Here is a 13,234-nt window from a genome sequence, read left to right as displayed (position 1 = left end):
ATCGAAGTTTCTACAAGAACATTAAGCAGCACAGCTGTTTCCAAGATTATAAATAATAAGAAATGTTTTTTTCAGCACCAAATCAGTATATTAGTATGATTTCTGATGGATCATGTGCAACAGCAGTTCAGAGTATGAAAAGACAATGCAGAAAAGCTGAGCGTGACACTGAATACTGGAGTATTGATGCTGAAAATGTAGCTTTGCAGGTAGTCTATAGTTAATAGTGTCACCCCCCATTTTTTTAAATAGGCATGCAGGTGCACTATCCAAACTTAAATTGTTGTCATTTATGAACACTTTGGAATACAGACATAAGTTTGGTCTCTTTTTAAAGAATAAAATCAGCAGATTATCGCAAAAGTGGAATTTAAAAATTGGTCAAAAAAAAATTTAAGTATTAAAAAGTTATGGTAGTTTAAATTTACTGTAAAGAAAATGCACTATATTAATGTTATTTTATATATAATAAATATTTTACATAACATGTTCTACTCTAAAATTGGTATAAAATTAAAGCCTTATGTCTAAATAAGTTATGTTCCAAATTTGAAGTTGATATGAAAAAAAATTGAGGTTCCTGTGAGATTTTATTTAGAGCGTTATACCACAAACAGCCACCGGGTGCCATCCAAACTCCATTAAATGTTTTAATGCATTTTTCTGTCACAAATATCTAGATTTGTCTGTCAATATTACTTCTATATTCCACCAAATATGGAATCCTGAGACTCAGACCTTTCTAATGATATGTTTTTTGTCAAGATTATAAAAAGTTTTGATTGTAAAAGAGCGTAATGCATTTTGTAATATGACACTTGACACCGCCCACTAAGGGGGAGGAGACCGCCAAAAGATTTTAAAGTACCATTTCCATGGTAACGCAATGTCCGATTTCAAAATGGTTTACACAGGATGAATCTTGGGCTTCTAAGCTTTCAAATGATATATGATTTATGATGATTACTAAAAGATTTGATAGAGAAAAAGGACAACAACAAAAAGAGTGCCAAGCGTCCCACAGGTGGGACGGTGACAGTTAAGGGGTAATACTACTTTTTGCAGTAATTGTTAGGAGTTCGTTCAAATTCCTAAACTAAGTATGTGTGATAGTAGTAGTGATTTCTACACAGCCACAGCACTCGATATATAGTATATCCTTACTGAGAAACGTTCAAACAGTGTTCCCTGTGATCTTCTGGTTTGTTGTGTATCCTAGAAAGACTCTTTGACTGAACTCAGGATGCCTGATTCAGAGGGAAAGAAACCACTTCCAAAGACCATCCACAACATGAATGCGTATTTGGGGTATGAGCTACACGGACTGGTGGTTTGTGCATATGAGGTTCAGCTTTCTTGTGTCTTTGTCACAGCGCCTTCCCTATTAAATGGTGCCTGGACCTCGAAGCTAATATTGTAGTGACGGGACGTTGTGTGGAAAGCGCTGTGGTTCTTGGACCGCTGATGCATTCGGTTCAGTTTGTCACGCAAGAACGTTCTTTCTCTTGTGCAACAGCTGTTGTGCCTCATTCCTCCTCTGTGACGATGTGTTGGTAATTTTAACCTCCTTCATCGGCACAAAACTAAAACAGAAGCAAGTAACACACCAGCAGCATGTCTTTTAAGAAAGAGCCGAGTTTACTTTAGCATCTGAAGGGAGATTTTTAGACTTAATCCAAGAAGAAATTCACATTCAAATTCAAATCAGTTACATTAATTTTCTTGTTAAGTCTCTGTTGTTGCGATGGTTTTTAATAGTATTTCTGTATGTATATTTGTGCATATACAGTACATTTGATTTGTATGAGTGTGTATGTATGTATGTATATATATATATATATATATATATATTTCAAAATCTTGAATATTAGGGACATTCTAACTACGTTCTCTAGGCTCCAGGTTGTTGCCCTGCATCATATATGTCATCAATCAACTGTATGAAATGTCAGATGACCCACATAGGTCTGGGGTGGGGCAAGTGCATTAAATGCGTTAATAACGCGTTAATTTTAATAGAAGTTAATTGATAAAGAAAATCTATTTATGACATTATCTTTGACAGCATCCTCATTTTACAGCATTTTTACACAAGTGCCTAAAACGTTTAACAGGACTGTTCTGTAGCTTTGCAGGTAGGTGTCTTGAAGCATCTTGGAGACATTGCCACAGTTCTTCTGGATTTAGTCTGTCTCAGTTTGTTCTGTTTCTTCATGTGATTCCAGACAGACTGGATGATGCTGAGATCAGATCTCTGTGTGAAGCACTGCTGTTGTCAGACTCCTTGTGCAAACAAAAATCTCACTGGGTTATTACAATTAATGGCAAAATTAATGTTTGGAAATGTAAACTGATATTTCCTTCTGACACACTACAGCAAAAGATAGAAATAACTTACTTAAAACCATTTTTTAGCTGCTGAAAATACTAGTGTTCTAATAATTTTGGCCACCACTGTATATAGACACACACATATATATACACACACACATTTTATTGCTTACAAAATAAATCTCTAATGAATGTATAAATCATTTATATAATGTTATTCAGTGTGAAAAAAGTATTTTTGTTTGCTTTTTTGGACGGTTTGCATGGGACTGCAAAAACTATGGCCTGTTGGCTGCTGGGAGGTACTGTAAACTCTGAGCTCTTAAAATATATGTACACACACACACACACACACACAGGTGCAATGTATCCGACAAGTTTGTCTGCTGAAAACACAGATCAGCAGAGGCTGGACAAAGATATGTACAATATACTCTGAGGTGAACATAAGGGCAGACAGCCATGCATGATTCATTTGTTTTTGTCACATGGTGTGAAAGACCATTCAGCGTAAGAATATTTGTGGTTAACCACATTTATGTTGTTAGTCAAGTTCTGTTCCTGTTTTGATTGCTGTGAAATTTCATTAAACTGATTTTTTCTTTTGCAGCCTTGCTGGTCATCTGATTGAGTGTGGTGCACAGGCCACAGGAGGGATTTTCACAGACTGGCACATGGTTCCTGACTGGTAAACACTTAAAATCTGATATATTCATGGCATATTTCACACACAAGCACACACACACATTAGGGATTGCACCTACTAGTCGACTTCAATGCTCTGCCATGATACTTTAAGCTTGACGTCGACTAGTCGCTGGTCCTATAGAGGGTGCAGCAGGATAAGAAATCTTTGAAGGACTTCCACATTTACGCTCCGTTTCCAAACAGATAAAATTACAAATAAATGCATACTCCGAAAGCGCTCCACAAGACGTGTGATTATATTACTGGATGCTCGAAATTGAACGGGAGAATGCACGTTTTAAACAGCTTATTGTACAGGTAAGTTAATCGCTGTTCTAATCTAATGTGCTGCAGCACTGTAACACACACACATAGGCTACAGACAGTAGCTCATACATCACGCGCACATCGCGCGCACACAGAATCATTCAGCGCGGAAATATATTGTCAACACTGTTCTGTGATTTCTCAATAAAATAGCTTAGAAGCTGAAAAGTTCAAGCATATATTTCGAAATTTTAAAAATTGTGGCTTCATCAGAATGAGATGACTCTTGGTGACTTTTGTCACATTAAATCAGCCACTGTGCAGAACAAAAGTGCACAGCAATCAAGGGGACACACACACACACGCACACACAGAAATGAACTGGTAAGACTGCAACAGAGCAATTTTTTTTTAGAATATGAAATAAAATGAATAAATGAAAAAAAAATCTCTCTCTCTCACTCACTCACACACACACACACACACACACAGAAATTAACTGGTAAGACTGCAACAGAGCAAATTTTGAGAATATTCAATGATTGATTGAAATCATAATGCAAAACCTGATATTTCTCTAACCAAAAATGTCTAAACCTTGACAAAAAGTAGTCTTTTAGAATGTCTAAATATATATCTAAAAGTTAAACGTAATAAAATGAAGAATTTATGTCTAAAAACAATGGGAATCCAAAGGCCTCTGTATATATGTGTATATAGGGAACTACAGGAGTATACATGACATTACACAAGTTTTTTTTTTTTTATACCACCAGATGGCACAATTCTCACTTCAAAAATGGATTTTAAACGTTTTCACTCTGTTTTAACATGAAATAACAATATATAAATTCTAATGGAAAAAATAGCTAATTAAAATTGTACAGATATTGCATAGTATGTATCATAAAATCCCCTCAAAATTCTAAATAATAATAAAAAAATATTATTAAACAAAAATTTATTTTCCTGAAAAAAAAAAGTTAAATTTCAAGGCTTCGGTCGAGCCAAGTGTGACCCCTAAACGAAGAGGCCCATAGGGTTAATAACTAAATCCCACAACTTCACTACTAGTAGAGAGACGTGATGCATGCATTGCATCTCACTAATGCATGCATTAACTATGAATGTAATCTTTACTGTGCTACTTTATCTGTATCTGATTTAGCAGAAATCTGTGAGAAATATAAAAAAAAATATTATTAAACAAAAATTTATTTTCCTGAAAAAAAAGTTAAATTTCAAGGCTTCGGTCGAGCCAAGTGTGACCCCTAAACGAAGAGGCCCATAGGGTTAATAACTAAATCCCACAACTTCACTACTAGTAGAGAGACGTGATGCATGCATTGCATCTCACTAATGCATGCATTAACTATGAATGTAATCTTTACTGTGCTACTTTATCTGTATCTGATTTAGCAGAAATCTGTGAGAAATATAACGACCCAAAGACAAAAGAACTGATAAAAATGAGCTGTTATAGGAGCAATAGCCATGTGGGCAGCACTGCGTCATATGCCATAGCTGTGCACGAGGTGTTTGTCACAGCTCCAGACTTATTTGTTCATTAATGGCGTCATCAGTGACTAGTCAACTTCGACTCGACTTTTATGTGATGAAAAAATCAGACCTTTTAAAACCTTTTAAAAAAGAAATTCAACCCCTAACATATATATATATATATATATATATATATATATATATATATATAATCTTCAAAGGTTTTACAATAGTATTTTGCTATTTTAATGTTTTAAAATTCCTGTGGTGCAAAACTGAATTTTTTGGCATCATTACTTCAGTCTTCAGTGTCACATGATCCTTCAGATATCATTCTAATATGATCATTTGTTGCTCAAGAAACTTTTCTTATTATTGTCAATGCTGAAAACAGTTGTGGTGCTTAATATGTTGGCCTAAATTGTGATGTTTTTTTCAGGGTTCTTTGATGAACAGAAACTTTTTTTTTTTACTTTTTTTTACATACTACCATTAAGTATAAATACTTTAATTGAAATATTTCATTGTTTTACATTACAGTGATGACAATTTTATTATTGTGCTTCTGTGCTTAATTGTCATGAAAATAATGTGCAAAAATCCTAATGGTCCTGAAAATAGGCTTCCTTCTCTTTAAGCAAGTGTTGAAATCTGTGTCATATTTCACCCCAAAATCAAATTAATCAGAAACCATCTGATTAATTTGATTTTGGGGTGAAATATGACACAGACATGTTCTTGACTCCTTGACACTTGAGATGTCTTGTATCCTTGTGTCTAAGTTCACTTATTTTATTATTATTATTTTATTTTTTTTAACTGTAAATTGATTAACTTCAAATACATCCTCACATTATTTTATTTGTTATATTTTCAGGGATAACATGGGCTTCCCAGTGGTGGAATGTTCTTCTGATGGTTCATTTACACTGTCTAAACCTCCAAAAACCAGTGGGCTGGTTTCATTTGGTACAGTGGCAGAGCAATTAGTGTATGAAATCGGAGACCCACAGCGTTACCTCCTGCCTGATGTCACATGTGACTTTTCCAGTGTCACCATTACTGAGATACCAGGTCAGTCGACTTTTACTGGATTGTACATGCATGATTGTTTCTGATATTCATGCAGTGGCATATTTATAGGTATAGTAATAGTAATATCTTCAAAATTGTGGAGAGATAACTTTAAGCAAGCCAAAGCTGGTTGATGACAGTACTTATCTCCAGTAGAAAGTCCTCATGCAGTGATCAGATGGTTGCTTGTTTATTATCTCTAAATGTCTGACTCCGAGACTCAGCCCATTGACTTTACACCAGTTGTCTAGACTGGCTACCTAAGAGCTGGTTCCAGCTATCTGCTATAACCTTTGCAACCTCTTTGCAATTTAACTAATGTTATTTTCTTTGTCACAAAACAAATATTTCCTTTGTCCCCTAAACTTCCATCTCATTGTCTGTGTAATCAATAAGCTAATGTACGTACACTAGCTTGATTTGATCTGAAGTAAAACTGTTGAACATTTAAAACTCTAGGGCAAAGCTAATACCTCATAAATTCTCTGACTGGGCTTTATATGTATTTAGATGTGGATGGAGGAGCAGTGAAAGTAGATGGTGCCAAAGGATCACCTCCGTCAGCTGACTACAAGGTTGGTCAACATTTCTGCTTTGGTTGGTTGAAGTCAGTCATTTCAATTTAAGTTTAATTGTCTTTTTTTATGCAGTAATGGAAAAGTAATAAATTAGCTGCTTTTGAAAATGGTTATTGTTTATATTTTGTCTTCTTAAGGTTTGTGCCACATATATGGATGGGTTCAGGGCGATGGCAGTTTGTCCTGTTGGTGGTCTGAGAGCTGTGGAAAAAGCCAGAAGAACAGCAGAAAGCATTATTAAAAGGTTGAGAGGTTATTCGTAGTGGTTTTATAGCTAAAATAGTTTATATAATTTGTTGTTTGCCTTAGGAATCAGCAATACAAATTGGTATAAAGTTGATTAAGACAACTAAGATTAAATATCCTAAATAGAGGTTGTTATGTACAGTGTTTAAAAAGTTTTTAAACCCCACTAGAGCTTTAATGGCTAATAAAATTGTGCTGTTGTGAAATTACATTATGAAATACTGTATCTGTAGGACCCAGTGAATTTTCAAACAGCTGGGTTTGGAGGACTATGCTGAAGTCAACATTCAAGTTCTGGGTGCTGAGGACACATATGGACCACATGCGTTTGAAACAGTAGGCTGTCTGTTTCTGTTTTATGTTGAAAATTGTGTTTAACAATTAGTAAACTGTCTGTTTACATTTAGAACAAATAACCTGCAGCTTTTGAGGCTGTTCTTTATTGTGCAGAGTCCTCGTGAGGCTGTGGTTTGGATGGCTGTCCATCACAAGTAGAAGAAAGCGCTGAAGCTTTTCTCCAGAGAGGTGGCACCAGCGGGAACAGGCATGGGTGAGCATAAACCTCAGCTCAGTTTTGTCCTACTCTGTTTCCAAACCACTTAAGTTAAGCTCCCTGTTCATTTAAAGCCAAAGAACATTTGAACAACTTAGGCCAATATGTAATTTCTTTCTTTCTTGCAGCTCCAGAACTCACAGCTATTGTGGGAGGACGACCAAGAATGTAAGTGTTAGCAGTTCTTTAAAGGGGTCCTATTATGCTTTTTCACTTTTTGAATTTTAGTCAGTGTGTAGTGTGTATGTTTGGGCATAAAAAATATCTTCAAACTTGCAAATCTCAAAGTCCACTCCAAAGGGAGATATTTAGTTTTTTTTAAAAATCCCTTTTCAAGAACTACAACGAACGGCTCGTTTGGACTACAGCGTTTGTTTTCCGGGTTTTGTAATGTCACAAAGCGGGCCATTAGAATATCATTAAAATAATTCCTGCCTACGGAAATTCGAATGGTTGGGGGATGGGGAGGGGCGAGATTGTGGTTAGAACGCTTGGTTGAGTGCATCAGACAAGACGACGAAGAAGAAGTGCTGCTGTAGCCTCAAGTTTTCGTAAAGTTATTACACATGCACCTGAATAATTATGTATGTAAATATGTATGTTACAATTATGAAAAAGTTTTTATAATAAATTGCTGACAGTACAATACAATAATTTACACTTCAATTATGAGACTACAGTGTTTCCCATACATTGAGTGTGGGTGTTTTTATATCACTGTATTTCTGAAGGAAACCGACTGTCTTCAGAAAATTGGATGTCATTTTCATTTAATCTTGCATGTAATGTCTGATAAAGCAGTGTTTTTTGGAGCGGAGTGCTGCTTTGTGTACAGCCCTTACCGGGGAAACTTTGATCTCTACCACTCCAACAGCGCCTCATGCTGGCAGAGAATGAGTTTGCATATATATGCCGCCTGGGAAACACTGGACTATGGTATAAATAAATTCAACTGTATAACAGTTTCACTGCAATTCATGTTATAATGTTAGAATTAAATAACAATAAAAATAATACATATGCATTTATCTGAACATAGTAAATGCAGTTATTTTTAAGCAGTTGTTGACATCCTATCTAAAACGTGATTTAGCCAAAAAAAAAACAATAACGTTACCACTCTAATATGTCTTGCAATATCCTTGCGTGCAAAGGTTCCTCTTGTTCAATATTCTCTGGGTCTGAATCCGGCTCAAATTGATATGGCAATATTGACGCCATATTTAACTAAACTTGCTGCTTTGGCAAGGGGCGGGGCAGTACTGAATAGGGATGGGCGTATCGATCTGAAGTATCGATATATCGATACTGATGCGAGTATCGAAAGTATCGATACTCAAACAATAAATATCAATACTAAGGTGTGTTTTATTTACCAGTGATTTTGTTTATTTAACAAAAAAATAAGGCATTTAATTGGACGAATAACCTATGTTAGTAAATAATTGTGTAGGATATAACTATTTTCCTGCTCATCTGAACACACGCAAATGTTGCAAGACAGAACCAATCCATCACAGAGAGCGTTCACTCACTTCTGACGGTGCATTCAAACAGGGCTGCGTTTCCCAAAAGTATCATAAGAAAGCATTAAAGCTTTTGGGAACGGCAGCCCTGAACAATGCTTATCAGAGGAAAGAAGAATAAAAACATATATGTTTGAGTTATTTCACAATAAACAAATTGAAATTAGCCTACGTAGTTTGTGCAATTAAATTTATTGAAATTGAACGTTGAAAGATAATATTGATCATGTTCTATTCGGTAATGTTAATATAAATCATACACTGTCAAAAAAGGTTGCATTTTATGCATGCAACAGCCTGTCACTGGCAGTCCCTTATGAAAATTAACCATGGTTTTACTAAAGTGACCGTTGTTCAACTGTAGTATTTGTAGATTCGAATCATGTGTAAACAAAAAACATATTTGAACCATGTGTAAACAAAAAGATAACCTAATAAGTTACAATTAAGGCGTATTGAATGTTAAAATGCGTTTTAAACAAAGTTAAGTGGTTATCATTACCCATTTTACTCTTAGTAATTTAATAAATTTCATAATTTAAAAGTTTAGTTCAGAAGTATCGGTATCGATATCGACGATACTGCCTTGAGAAATATCGGTATCGTATCGAAAACAAAATAAGTGGCATCGCCCATCCCTAGTACTGAAACACCATCTAAGCTGTTCGCCAATCACAACGCACTGGGATAGCTAACCAATCACATCATATTTCGTTTTTCGGAAGGCGGGCGTTCATCAAACCCGGAACTAATCAAGCCATTTGTGCCAGACTGGGGAGAAAAGTATTGTAATAATGTAAATTATGTAAAAAATAATGCATCCACCAAGCATGAGAGCATCTAGTACACCCCCAAAACAAATTCAAGACATTGTAAAAGAGCATAATCGGACCCCTTTAAGTACAAAAACTGTTTAGAACTTCACATAAAAGTGTACCACCAAATGATGCATGTCGGTCAAAAGCGAAAATGTGTTTTCAAGCATCAAAACAATAAAAGCTTTATTTTTTTTCTTCGTACATTAGAATGTGTCCGGTTTATTTAAATTTTTTTCTGAGGAAAAAATAATGACTATCATAAATTTTAACCATGACTTCTAGTGTAACAGTAGTTTATATACCATAAAACCATGGCAGGCATATTTAGAACATGAATCATTGATGATGACGTTAAAAGTCTGTATTTAAGCATCATAGTGCAGCCCACAAAATCAAATTAATTGTAATTTTCAATCTTTACAGATCTTTGCCACTACTAGGTTTTACCTATTTATCATCAGCAAGTTTTTAATCATTTAAAATATAATAACATTTAGTATAATTACTTTTTCTATTATACATTTTAATAAGTACAGATCAGAATAAGTATGTTGTTTCGTTTTTACATAAATATATATTTTACACTGAATGATGGTGTGCATTATTTCACCCATATTTAGATTTTTTTATTTTTTTATTTTAAACATTAAAGTAGACACTTTACTTGCTTTTAATATGCTTTCTATGTACATAAAATCACTTGTAAATTTAATTTGATGCGGACATCTCATCTTTGGCCCATGTCTATTATTTAATATATATTTTCTCTTTCTAGATCACCAGTGCTGAAACCTTTCTTTTTCCTGCACCCCAAAGCAGATCTGGAGATATTGCTATTATTATTTTTACTATGATAATACCATGTTTTATGAATATGGTAATAATACAGTGTCATGGTACATGGTGAAATCACATAAACTGGCTCACGTTTCTTATTGAGATGAATGGAAAAAAGTGGCCTGATTATACTGAATTCACGCTTTATCAAAGTCCATCACTGTATACAACACAATCTAAAAGTTCATTAACTTAACTGGTCATTCTAAGTGAATTGGACAGAATATGGAAATGGATCAATTAAAGTATTCACATGGATCGTTGAATGAATGAATGAGCCTTAATTGGTGATTTCAGGTGCACATTCATGTGAATGGGGAGCTTGTGGAGACCCACAGAGAGGCAGCATTAGAGCCTTCATTAGCTGAAGGACACGACACCTCCCTCCACTCAGAGGAAAACAGCCCAACACCCACAGGTACCCTGACCATTGTATGTGAACTACAGAATGTACAAAAAGTATTAATGGAATACGTAATTAGAAAACTTAGTAGGGTAAGAAATTAATGGTTTTATTCAGCAAAGATGCATTAAATTGATCAAAAGTGACAGTAAAGATATTTATAATGTTACAAAAGATTTCCATTTCACATAAATGCTTCTGTTATTTAACTTCCTATTCATCAGAGAATCCTGAAAAATGCATCATGATTTCCACAGAAATATAAAGTGGCAAAAACTGTTTTCAGTATTAACAATAATAAAATCAGCATATTAGAGCATGTGACACGGCTGAAAATGTTGCTTTTGCCGTTACAGGAATAAATTACGTTTAAAAACAGTTATTTTAAATTGTAATATTTCAGAATATTGGTGTTTTTACTATATTTTGGATCATATAAATGCAGCTTTGGTAAGCATAAGGAACTTGTTTCAAAAACATTAAACAGTAGTGTAGTGTAGTGGTCACATTTAAGTTGAAAACTTGTATGATAACAAAAAGGAGGCTGTCTTAGCACAATGAAAAACGGTGGCAGCCCTGACTGTCAAGCTCCACAATCACACTCCACTTCAAAATGTTTAATTTAATGACAAAATCAAAAAGTTGCTTTGTAAATGCATTAATTTACATTGTAACCAATGAATCCTACTAAATTTCGGTAACACTTTAGTACAGGGACCAATTCTCACTATTGAGTTGCTTATTAGCATGCCTATTATTCACATATTGGCAGTTTATTAGCACTTATAAAGCACATATTCTGCATGACCATATTCTACATCCCTAATTCTACCCAATGCCTAAATTTGACAACTACCTTACTAACTATTAATTAGGAGTTTATTGATGCAAAAGTCGTAATTAATGGTTTGATAATGGCGAGAATTGAACCTTGAAATAAAGTGTGATTTCTTAATTCTATAGTAAGTCAGAATATGATGAGGATAATATTGCATTTCATTCCTTTCAAATATGAGTTATTCTCTTTTTCTCAGAGATCATATTTCATGCTTTGAACACTTTCCAGCACTATTTCTTCCTCCTAAATTTTTCCCAGATCAGCATGTAATGTGATTTTATGAATGACAGACACTTTTGTGTATCAAAACAATTTTTTCCACATGGAGACAATCATTCAGTGTTTGATATGACCTACTTCAAGGTGGAGGTGGATGGAATGTTTGAGCAACAAACTCAGCTGAAAGAACTGGGCTTAAGCCTTGTTTTAAGGGCCAATGTGATGGGGGGGGGGTTATAAGATCCCTTGCACTGGAATCCAAGGCTGCTTGTTTTCCCAGAGTCCTTTGCTTTAGGTTCTCTGAAAGGCACAACCTTTGTAGTATACTGGCAGTGTTTGCTCAAGTCTTTTTTTTATCTATCTGCCACTTCTCAGTTGCACTAAACAAGCAGCTAAACCCTTTAAATAATCAGGGACATCCTTTCATCGGATCTAGTGTTTGAACGCACGCAGGCGCGGACTGTTACACACACACTCGCATTCATTCACAAATACTCAAGGGCCATGCACGGGAACACAGGAGGTCTTAAATACAAATGAACACAATACAAAGCAACATAGTCTCTGCATTTTTTCTTTTCACTCCGTTTCGCTTTCCTTCCCTCTCAAATCTGCACAGACACAAACAGAGAGAAGAACCTGGAGCCACGGTCATTAGAGCATCACAGAGGGCTGATTGTAAGAGAGGCTTCTAATGTTTCCACAGCCCAAGGGCTTTTTCTGAGACAGAAAAACTGATTATATGCGATGTAGCTAATGATAACCAGATAAAAATTAGACTGACAGATTATTGATTAGATTAGGTGAGACAATAAGCAACCTTCAACACACCCTAAGAAACAAAACACCCTGGTAACTCCTAAAACACAAAAGAATCGTGGTAGCCACTTTCATTTTCTTTAGTAAAACATACACCACTGTTCAAAACTTTTGGGTCAGTAAGACTTTTTAATGTTTTTGAAAGAGGTCTTATGTTCACCAAGACTGCATTTATTTGATCAAAAATACAGTAAAACAGCAGTGTTGCAAAATATCATTCCAATTTAAAATAACTTTTTTCTATTTTAATATATTTATTTAAAATTTTAATTTATTCCTGTGATGCCAAAATAAAATTTCCAGCAGCCAACTGTTGTGCTGCTTAATATTTTTGTTGAAACCATGATACCATGTTTTTTTCAGAATTCTTTGTTCGAGCTCTGGGGCTGGAGCCGGCACATATTCGTCCTTGGGGCTTGCCACACTAACGTCCTTGGGACTTGCCACACTAACTGCTGGCAGATTTGGGGAAGCCGCGGATGGCGGCGGACTGGTTCTGGCTCGGGGCCGGGCACTCCCCCGACACCGAAAGACACCT

General features: G+C 35.2%; 1 pseudogene; it reads left to right on the top strand.

Moving 5' to 3' along the window:
* The window catches only part of LOC107565114 (uncharacterized), a 33,623-nt pseudogene that overhangs the window by 2,997 nt on the left and 17,392 nt on the right, over positions 1 to 13,234 (top strand).

Source organism: Sinocyclocheilus grahami, unplaced genomic scaffold, assembly GCF_001515645.1.
Source record: "Sinocyclocheilus grahami isolate Dianchi unplaced genomic scaffold, SAMN03320097.WGS_v1.1 scaffold25.1, whole genome shotgun sequence".
Classification (NCBI taxonomy): Eukaryota; Metazoa; Chordata; class Actinopteri; order Cypriniformes; family Cyprinidae; genus Sinocyclocheilus; species Sinocyclocheilus grahami.
Note: the sequence above shows the minus strand (reverse complement) of the source record. Positions and strands in the feature narration are given on the sequence as shown.